The 11064-nt window shown below is 45.0% G+C and overlaps 1 protein-coding gene across 3 annotated transcripts in view; it reads left to right on the top strand.

The window, feature by feature from the left end:
* Positions 1-11064, top strand: part of FREM1 (FRAS1 related extracellular matrix 1) — a 309646-nt gene that overhangs the window by 144366 nt on the left and 154216 nt on the right. The window contains exon 11 of one of the 3 annotated variants that reach the window (XM_053205086.1): positions 3460-3546. The exons of 1 other annotated variant lie outside the window; for it this stretch is intronic. The gene's annotated coding sequence lies outside the window, so the exon portion shown is untranslated. Of the gene's footprint in view, positions 1-3459; positions 3547-3588; positions 3800-11064 lie in introns of those variants that run through there. One more of the 3 variants, XR_008291181.1, reaches the window with a different exon arrangement.

The following is an 11064-nucleotide window of genomic DNA, read 5'->3' on the forward strand; positions in this document are numbered from 1 at the left end:
CAAATAATACGGTTATTTTCTTCCTTGCCAATCCTCATGCCTTATTTTTCATTCTTGACTTACTGTATTGGTTAGGATTTCCTACCCAGTGTTGGATGGTGGGGAACGTAGCAGGCATTTTTGTCCTGCTCCTTCTCTAGTGGTTACAAAATTTTTACCATGAGGCATAAGATTTCTGTAGATGTCTTTGATCATGTGAAAAGACTTCCATTCTATTCCTAGTTGGCTAATTATGGCTTTGGTTGTTGTTTGTTTTTTAGTGAATGAGCGTTGAATTTTACCGAGTTCCACTCTTCCGCATTTATTAAGACAATAGGGTGGTCATTTTGGTTCCTTTAATGTTATGAAACTACTAGATGTGTTCATTTTGAACCATCCTTGCAATGCTGAAAGGAACCATATTGGTTATAATATCTTTCAAAATACATAGCTAGGCTAAAATATGTTATTTAGGATTTTGTACTTACTCTTCTAAATGTTTATTTATTTTTGAGAGAGGGAGAGAGAGACAGAGCGTGAGTGGGGGAGGTAGACACAGAATCGGAAGCAGACTCCCGGCTCTGAACTGTCAGCACAGAGCCTGATGCGGGGCTTGAACTCCCAGACCGCGAGATCATGGCCTGAGCTGAAGTCAGCTGCTTAACCGACTGAGCCACCCAGGCGCCCCAGGCACTTATATTTAAGAATGATATCGGTCTACGCTTTTCTGATTTCGTGGCTCTCCTGCTCTTCTTGCCTCGCTGAGGGGTTATTTCATTCCCCTTTTCAGTTTTGAACCCTGAGCTCGGCAAGCTGCTGCCTCAAACACCCTTGCTGGGTGGTGTTTCTGTTCTCTCCTGCTGTACAGGGTATTTTATTTAGCTTTGATTTTGTTTACGTTTTTGGTTTTAGGTTGATCTGTTTAAAGCGTGACCCTTCCACCCCTGGACTAAAAGTCTCATTGCAGCTCTGCTCCCCATGGTCAGCGAGTTTTATAGACTCAGGGGAAAACCATTGTCCCAGGCAAGGTGCTTGGTGCCGTCGGGCAATGTTTAATAGCCAGACTCCTAATTCTCTTATGTGAGTTGTTGGTGCGGATGTTTGCATTCGTCTCAGAGAATGCTATATTCTAAACAGTTCAGCCAAAATTATACATGGTACAGTCCAAAAGGGCGTGCTAGTCTCCAACACGAGCTCATCTCCAAGGCACTTTATGTTTTTCACATCACTCCAGCCCATTCATTAGAAATAGAATGAATTCTTTAAAATGCATTTTGTTTCAGCACAACAGCACATGCTTTTAGGAGAAGAGTTCTTTGTTGTTCCTTTGCCTGTTCTTTTTAAACCTTTGGCTTTGCGTTTCAACACGTTTGAAGAGTACTTCATTAAAGTTGATAATGGTATTATTTTAACAGCCCCTATCCATTTGTGGGAGATTTGAGAGAAAGAGTGACTTATATGTATAAGCAGGCACTTCAGATTTCAAGATATTTTGGCTAGCCTAACTCTATCTCTGTCTATTCTAGAAGAAGTTCAGCATAAAGTTAGGCCAAGCATCATCCGTATACTACTTAAACCTAAAGAAAATTGCATTTCCTGCAGACATTTTGAAATGCGTTTCCATCTAAGTTTGCTTGTTAGTTTTTGCTTAGAATGCTGCAGGTATTTTCTCCCCATCGGAGTGATGTAAAGCATTGATTTCTGTTTCTAGACTAATCTGTAAACTTTATTTAGCCCAGACATTAGGAGAAGCATATGCACGCAACTACCTACTGCCATTCCTTTACCAAAGGGATTTCCTGTCTCAATGAATAGTGTTTAGGATCATCTTCATTTCTTTGCAGTTAAGATATTCACAAGCTGGTACATTTTTTTAAATTCAATCTGAGAACCAAATTGTCTATCACACCGTGTTTCCTAACCGTCATCATTAATAAGGCATTTTATCTTGCCCTTTCAGGATTAGTACACGAGTCGTACATTGTCACTATATTTTGTTTACTGATGGTGTTTAGCAAATGATGTTTGTTTACTTATATAGAGCTTAGTGTTTCTTCAAGAAGCTTCACCCATTTATTATCAGAGCAAATGGGATGAATCAAGAGACTTTTGAAGATTTTCAATTTCTAGTGACTTCAAACAAGTGTATACGTATCCATAAAGTCTATGTAAAAGAATTGTTTTTCCGTCTTTTGCATTTTTTCCTTCCACTCTTTCCTTCCTCGTGGAGTTTTCTTTCCTTCCTTTTCAATTTCCTTCTCTCTTCTTATTGTTCCCAAGGAAGGAGGCACGGTGTGGTGACCTTGTTAAGGGGAACCACAATCTAGGTTGGACTGGATTTATAGGGCCATGTGCTTTTGGCTAAAGTTTAGAATATCCAGACATGCCTCAATATAAACATTACCCCCAAAGTGAGATACTACTTCAACGTCTCTATTTATGGTCAATTTAAAAGTTAGGACAGATGGTATGCCATTACTTTTTTTTTCTGGTGGAGATGAAATACAGGAACGCACTTTATTATGCAGTTGTTAGGGAACAAATTTCCACCCACCCACGGAACCCTGGCAGCTTTAATGAGATGAATTTCTGAGGGACATTTCTTGACCTGGGATACAGCTGAATCCGTGGGGTCATGAACTCTCTGTAAATGAGATGAGGTTAATGGGATTTTGGTGAATCTTGAAAAAGAATCAAACACATGAAAAGCCTTGTAGGCTGATGAACTAAGGTGGTGCTTCAAAACTGAAGCTCCTCTTTTTCTTTAAAGGCTGTGGCAAAAGTTAAAGGCCCCCCCCTCCCCCCGCCCCGTTCCCCTGCCTCCTCCTTTCTGAATGCTGAGCATCTTGTCTGACTTTGAATAAAAACCTTTCCGAAGGATTTGTTTGAAGAAAAGGGGTTCAGGAAAAAACAAAAAGTGTCTGAAGAGTTTGAAGGGCCGGGGAGAAAAGTGCATGTGGTGGGTGTTAGCATGTGTGCGTGTGTCAATATGCGTGGGGGTGGGTCTTAGCCTGTGTGTGTGTGTGACATGTGTAAGTAGGCACACACACGTGTGTGAGGGTATGTGAATATGTGTGCATGGACGTGAATGTGTCGGTGTGTGGGGATGTGTGTGGGCAGCCTGGGTGCGCCCGGGTGAAGTGTGTTTTGGGCGACGGGGTACATGTCGTGTGTGTGTGTGTGTGTGTGTGTGTGTGTCCGTGCGTGTGCTGCATGTGTGTGAGCGGGTGTGCCTGTGTGCTGCGGGCGGGAGAGGCGGCTTGGGCTCAGCCAGTGGCGGAGCAGTTAGTACAGAACTAATAGTGGAAGGGGACGCTGGGGAGAGGGTAGGCAGAGGAGCAAGCGACCTGATTCACAAAAGCGCAGTTTTGTCCCCGCGGGGCCCCGACCAGCAGAAGGGACTGGAGAGTCCTGGCTCTCCGCCAGGGAGGTCGGGCTCCCCGCAGGCACGGCAGGCATCCTTTATCATGCCCTTCACAGGGGGAGTCCTGAGGCTGGGCAGTCGGGAAGTTTCCGTAGCAGCAGCAGCAGCAACCTTGGAGAGGACCAGCAAGGACGGTGGAGTGAGTACGTGAACTTCAAGTCTCTATTTTCCTGTGGGGTGGGTTCATGGATTTTTAGCACAAAGAAAGCTCAAACTCAGCTGTCCTGAAAGACTGGAATTTCAGCTCTTTCCTTTCCTGGGTTGTTGTCCTCCGCCCCCCCCCCCCCCCCCAAACCCCTTAAACCAGAGATTACCAGGTCAGTGACTCTTACCGCCTGCCGGGGTTCGGGTTGGAGGGTTTCTAGCTTTTTAGCTTGGAAAGGAAAACCACTACCTGTAAGTATCTGCTTTATGTACTTCCTCTCATCTTGACTGTGAATGTTCTGGTAGCAGAATGCCCCAGAGGTTGTTTGCGCGGTGGCAATCCCTTCCAGTAACCATGCGAGAAGTATGCAGAGTCGGCTTGCAAAAGTTTAATTCTCATGGAAACTCAGAAGGTGGCAGTTTGCACTGTTACAAAGCCATATGCTCAAGATGGGACTCTCTTTATTATGTAACATGGTTTATAACTCTCTTCTGAATCCATCCCAATGGCACTCACCAATGAAATCACCATTTTAAATTTTGTAATCCAGCCCCACCCCCCCATCAGAATGTTTCTTCTCAGCTAAATGAAATGGCAAAGGGAAATGATGAAAAAATTAACACTGCAGATAATATCTTCATGGTATAAAGAGATAGAAATTTGCATGAGATGATTTTTGGATACCTTGCTTTAGTTTAGTTATAGTTGCATATATATTTTTAAAAGCATGGTTTCTATTTTTATGAGGATGAGAGGGAGTGTTGGAGAGGCAAAGAAATCATATTGTTCCAAAGTTTTGGACTGATTTTTAAGTTCTTTCTGCTCATTACCCAGATTTGGTCCAGAGACTTTCGTGCTATAGTGAATAGCTTCTTGTAGTTTTCATCTGGGTCACAGAAATAACTTTCCAGGCACTTAATTTTCCTTTCTGCCTTTTTTTTTTTTTTTTTTTTTTTTAACTCTTGTGCTCAGTCTTGTTGCCTGGTGTGAATTACAAAGCTTCAAAAGAGCATTTCCGGGGCTGGTTGGAGTTTATGGCCTGGGAATCTTGCTGGAGAGATTAACCTCTTCAGGGCTGCTTCAAAGACCAGACCTAGTGACCCAAATGCTCCTCGGGTTTCTGCTCTGGAAAACTGACACCACCATTCCTAGCTTTAGTTAAAGCTTGAAGAATTGCTTCCCAGTCCCCTGCCTATACTTGATAAACGCGCCTTCAGTCCGATTCTAGGAAAATGTTAACCACCTTTGCTCTTTCTCTCCGCCAGGGATTCTCAGAGCTCAGAGTGCCACTTGGGTGCTTGCTGAAAGGCAGGTGCCTGGGCCACGCCCCCAGAGGATTTTCGGCCTGGGGAGGGGCTGGGAATTCACCTGGGTGATTCTGCAGTAGGTGAGATCATGCTTGGAGAAGCACTGGTCTGTGTTGTCCTTGGCAATTAAATTCTTGCCACGTACTTGGTTAATATTAAACCTCATAGCTAAATACTAAACTTGAGTTTCAGCTGATGTTGAATGTAAGCTATATGCAACATGGCTTTGCATGCTTGGCCGGTAAACCAGGGCTTTTAACCAGCCTTCCCACCACCGTCATCTTTGTTTCCTTGCTCCTCTTTCCATCCTTGCCTTTCCGTTCCCGTGAGTGAGGAAGGGAGTTGGGCAAAGGCGCCTGCATGCCATGTTCCCCGCCTCCACGTGTTGGGATGTGTGGTTTGACCTGACCCCACATGGCCAAGCAGTGTTTGTCTTAGAAACTTTCAACCCAGTGCTGTTTTTTAATTCTTCTTCTTCTTTTTTTTTAAATGTTTATTTGTTTTTTAGAGAGAGGGAGAATCCACATGTGAGAGGGGGAAGGGCAGAGAGACAGGGAGACCGTAGATCTGAAGCGGCAGAGAGCCCAACATGGGCTCGAACCCACAAACCTGATCATGACCTAAGCCAGGGTCGGACTGAGCCACCCAGGCGCCCCTCTTCTTAATTCTTTATCAGCCTCCCAGGATGCTCTGCTTCTGGGGATGGGCTAAGCTGACTCAAGCTGAACTGAGCTGGGTTATTTCTTGGGACTGGTCAGGAGCAGTCTAATTCCTGGAAACTGAGTTTAGATTAGACCAACCAACAGGGATTGGGAGAAACAGGAAGCGATTCCTCATTCATGCGAAAGTCCTCATTTGACAACATCTGAAAGTGAGAACTCAGCCCCATCCTCTTCCCCAGCGACATTTTATGCCATTGTATGTTTGTAGTAAAAAGGAAATAGGACGTGGCCATCAGCATCCCTTCCTTTTTTCCTCCCCTCTCACTCCAAATGTTTGCCGGTGCCTGCTTAGTGTCAGGTGCCCGCTATTTCCAGGGACTCCAGAAAGGTCAATGCATGAACAGAGCCCTTGTCCTCATGGTGATTCGAGTGTTAGCTGTTGCTAGCCAGTCTTGGATGAGCCGTCTAATCTCTCTAACCTTCACTCCCTCCATCAATATAACGAAAGCGTTGAACTAAATGGATTTGAGTATCTTCCCAGCTCTGATATTCTGACATTGGTGGATATGTCTCTGCCTTCTAAACACAGGTAAGGGAGGAAGGACATTTGCTTTGAAAATAGGCCCAAAGATTTGGCTTCCTGCTTCTCTTAAAATTCTTCAAAAATATCTTGTAAGTTTTCTTTCTCTCATAAGAAACCAAGACCGCCGGTGTAGTATGTTAGACAAATTTTACCTTTTTGGAGCGTGCAGCCCGTTCCTCACAATGGGGTCCTGTAACGCTCCAGAGAGGCTGTTTCCCTGGCCAGGTTACATAGGACAGCAGCCTCTTATCTTGTCTGAATCTGGTGTTGCTACCCTTTGGAGAGCTGGGTGGTCTGAACAGGGCTTGCCCGCTTCCATACTTGCACAGCTAGTAACTTGACCCTTTCATTCAAGTGATTTAATAGCTTTTGTGCTACCAGGCGAGAGAGGCTCAAACAGAGACCTTTGAGGGGCTGGGGAAAAAAAAAACAACAACAACAACTCCCTAATGAAATCTGCATTTTGTCTCTACTATAGTTTCTCTTACTGCCATAACTGCAACGTTTCAAAGGGTTCTCAAACTTGGCCATCAAGATAAGAAAATATAGCTGTGATCTTGTGTGTTTTTCTGATAAATGTAGCGTCCAGCTGTCTGAAGATACTATGTTTGGGTGGGAAACTACTCGCTGGAGGACAGAGTACAGGGATTTTGCAGAGGTGGGATATTTTCGTCGTAAGTTCTTGGCCTCTTGTTGGTGGGTTTAAAGGAGATGGCAAGATAGCCCTTGGTGTCACTCTTACCCCTCCCTATTTCTGGGGCTGCGTTTAGGATGTCAAAAATACTCCTTTTCTGCATCACGCAAATGCTTCTAAGACCGTATGTCACTCTTCACTCTCAATTTTATCCTTGAAACTTTTCTATCAGTTAGAGGCCCGTGCAGATAACACTCTAGGACCCACTACACTCCATGTCTTTCTATTGGTGTCCCACATCCCTGGGAACCCATCTCTGCATTGTGTCAAGTGTTATCAGCTGCTCAGGACTTACAAATGCTCCCTAAATTCTTCTTCAAAGAAATGTGCCAGGACTTTGTCTCGTGAGGTCACACGGAGGGCCATGGGATTTTCATTCCAGGGTCTACGTTTCCTGTTAGCACAAAAATTCCTCATTCAGTAAATTATGAGCCAAAACCATTGTGAGCCTAGGAGGATTTCAGAAAGGATGGTCGTTGCCAGATGAGAGTTTATCCCAATGTTTAAAAAGTTGCTAGGGGTGTCCTATCAAACCCCTTTTGTAGCCTGGATTTGTTTTTGCTGTTAAAGTGATTCTCCTCCTTGGGAAGACAACACCGTGGCACACAACAACGACACTTTAATTCTGTTTTCTGTAAATCTTCCTCTTTGTTTTAACACGGTAGGATGATTCTATTTCATCCAATAAGCATCGGTGATTGTTCTGAAACCAAAAGGTAGTATTAAGAGAAGAACCCAGAGTGGTGTAATAGAAAAAAAAGAATGACCTTTGGGCGCCTGGGTGGCTCAGTCGGTTGAGCATTCATCCGACTTCGGTTCAGGCCTTGATCTCACGGTTCGTGAGTTTGAGCCCCACATCGGATCCTCTGTCCCCTCTGTCTCTGTCCGTTCCCCACTTGCACTCTCTCAATGGTAAACATTAAAAAAGGAGGGTATGGACACTTACCGAATGTTCTCAAGGGCTAAAGGGCACTTGGAAGGCACCTAGCATGGTCCACAATGTACGATAAGTGCTCAATGAGTATTTCTTCCTTGGAAGAGGGCTAACACAGGTGTGAAGGCCAGAAGGAATCAAACGTGTCAAGCCACTCAGTTTATAGGTGCAGAGAAAAGAGAAATGGGAAACCAAGCTCTCTTCCAGATTTCGTTGCCTAAGCATAATAGATCTCAACCCACCACTTCTCTGGCCTTGGGTGTCTCATCCCAGCCTACTTCTCACTTGATTCCTCCTCCAGGATGGTATAGACCCATGGAACAGACCCACGAGCGCCCACACTGTCAAAGCGATTAGTACAGAGAGAGCAAGAGCGACGTAAAAATCATTCTGTCTTCATTTCTTCCCGACCCTCCAGAAGTGAAGACTTTTATAGCCGTTTATGATAAATACATAAGGAAAGAAATCATTTTATTGTTTTGGCTGGGGGGAATTTGCTCCATTGTAGCAGGCGGTCCGACGTCTGGGGAAATGTTTGTTTGAGAATTTGAAACTCTGGGATTGCACCACGGTCAGCCTGTGAACTATCACCAAATGGAACGCCACAGCCGTTCAAGCATGCAGTGCTCCCCCCCCTCACCCTGCCCCCACCCCTACCCCCACCCCTCAGATCTTTCTCTTTCTTCCACCAGTTTTTTCTTATCGGCCCGGTGTTTGCATTGGGATAAGTGAGTCACTCCGCTAATATTTACTGAGCTTCTCTGTGCCAGAGAAGATGACCAGGACTGGAGGGACTTCAGTGAGCAGAACAATCATGGTTGTTATCTTCAAGAAGCCTACAGACTAGAGTAAAAGGTGGGCTTTTAATGAAATGACTGCGAATACACAATTAAATGCCTGCAGGTGTGCAGCGTGCGGTAAGGGTATTGCAGGGCTCTGGAAGCAGATAACACTGGGCTGGGAGGCCGAGATCTGAAGGATGGATAGAATTTCGCCAGGCAAAAGGGAGTTTGGTAGAGGTGGGGAGATGGCATTCATGGCAGATGGAGCGTCATGGGTAAAACATATAAAGGCTCTGGGTTGGCAGCCCAGTGAGTTTAAGCAAGGAAGAGGCACTGGGTAACTAGCCTGTCAGTGGCAGGGAGGAGAATCGTGTGAGAAGAGGCCGGAGAGATGGGCAGAGGACAATCACGCAGGGAAATCCGGTCTCACAGTTGCAGGGGACCTCGGAAAGCACCGAATCCCACCCCCTCCCTAGGACAAGGATCCCTTTCTCCGGCAATCCCTCAGCTCTTGCCATTATTGGACAACTCTGAAGGAAAGTTCTTTCTAAAAGTAGGTTGCCATTCTACCCGTCGTCCCTGGTTCTGCACTCTGCAACCAGAAAATAAAGTCAATCCTCTTTCAAATAGTTTGAAGACAGACTTTTTTTTTTTCCATAAATCTCTGCCAGAGGAGGTCTGCACTTTCCCGTTCATATGCACTTGATTTGGGGGGATGTAGTTTTACATTTGTGCTGCTGAAAGCGAACTTCCTGGCTTCCGTCCAAGATCCTAGCCTCCGATTATTGAGACCGTGGGTTTTGATTGTGCCCTCAGTGATAACAGTCAACTTTTTTGGGATTTGCACTGTGAACTGGATAAGCTTGTCTTCTATATCTTTGTTTAGCAATCTGGAAAATTATTTAATCAGAGGAATGGAGCTATGGGCACCACTCAAGCAAGATGTTTCTCATAAGAGAAAGGGTGCCCCAACCTCTTTTTTTTTTTTCTTTAAAAAATTTTTTAAAAATGTTTATTTATCTTCAAGAGAGAGGGAGAGACAGAGCTCAAGCAGGGGAGGGGCAGAGGGAGAAGGAGACACAGAATCTGAAGCGGGCTCCAGGCTCTGAGCTGTCAGCACAGAGCCCAACATGGGGCTCGAACTCACGAACTCACAAGATCATGACCTGAGCTGAAGTTGGATTCTCAACTGACTGAGCCACCCAGGCGCCCCGCCTTTTTTTTTTCTTTTTAGAGAGTGACCTAGGCACAATATCTCCATAACCCAGATTCATAGGAGTGTTCAAGTTTACATGAGAAGAGCTCAAAGAAGTCAATGTGTGCTGGTGTTCTTGTTTTGACAAGAATGCTGAAGGCACAGTTCAATTCTATTTTCTGATTTCATTTATTGATACATGTGTTGAATGCATATCACTTGCAATACACAGTTTTGTTCTCCTTCCTTTTTTTTTTTTTTTTTTTTTTACGTTTATTTTTGAGACAGAGAGAGACAGAGCATGAACAGGGGAGGGACAGAGAGAGAGGGAGACACAGAATCTGAAACAGGCTCTGGGCTCTGAGCTGTCAGCACAGATCCCGACGCGGGGCTCGAACTCACGGACCTCGAGATCGTGACCTGAGCCGCAGTCGGCCGCTTAACCGGCTGAGCCACCCAGGCGCCCCATTCTCCTTTCTTCTAAACACATAGATAAACAGCTACGCCAACAGGTAGGCCCGGTGACAGGTTTAAATAAAATGTGATTCTTCTCCATTAGCAGGAAGGAAATCTTCCAAATGGAACGATCATGTCTTAAGGCATCTTGAAGGAAGCATTTCACGAGGTCTCAATACATAGGGATTTTAATAAGGATGGAAACAAAGACATTCCAAGCAAGGGGCAGACATGAACAGGAGAACAGAGATGGGAAGGGTCCAGCAGGTCCTTGTAAGTGTGCAACTAGAAGCTATGGGAGAGGGTAGGGCTGTGGTTTGGGAATACATAAGCCTAGAGGTGTTAGCCAAAGGCTGTGGAAATGGATGTGTTGTGAGAAGCCAGCTGAGGTCACAGTTTTCAGAAGTGCCACATTTTTAGCAGTGCAACATGGCCCAGAGAAGATAAAAAAAAAAAAAGACAATAGAAAGCAAAGGAAGAACAAATAAAAGAGAAGGAAGCAGTGGTTTGGGAGAGAAAGAGAACCGGGAGTACATTGCATTACATAGCCCAGGAGAGAGGCAATTTTGCAGAAAGTGTGGGCGGAGGGCACTGCTGGGTGCTGTTAAGGCCAGAGAGGATCACTGGAGAAACATTTAAGTTGATCTATCAATTAGCAAGTCACTGGAGCCTCTGGGAGCTATTTCAGTGGACTGGTGGCAGTCAACATCAAGCTGTCCTCTTGGGGAATGCAAGATGGTCGGGGGTGGATGGAGACAACTTTTCAAGGAGGTAGGCTGGTTGGTCCATATGAAGCATAGGATGGGAAAGGGGAAAAGAAAATGTCTGATGAGTAGTAGGAGTAATAGTCACAGCACTAGTCGTTGTGAGAACACTAACATTTATTGAGCACACACACTGTGC

Source organism: Acinonyx jubatus, chromosome D4 (genome assembly GCF_027475565.1).
Source record: "Acinonyx jubatus isolate Ajub_Pintada_27869175 chromosome D4, VMU_Ajub_asm_v1.0, whole genome shotgun sequence".
Taxonomy (NCBI): Eukaryota; Metazoa; Chordata; class Mammalia; order Carnivora; family Felidae; genus Acinonyx; species Acinonyx jubatus.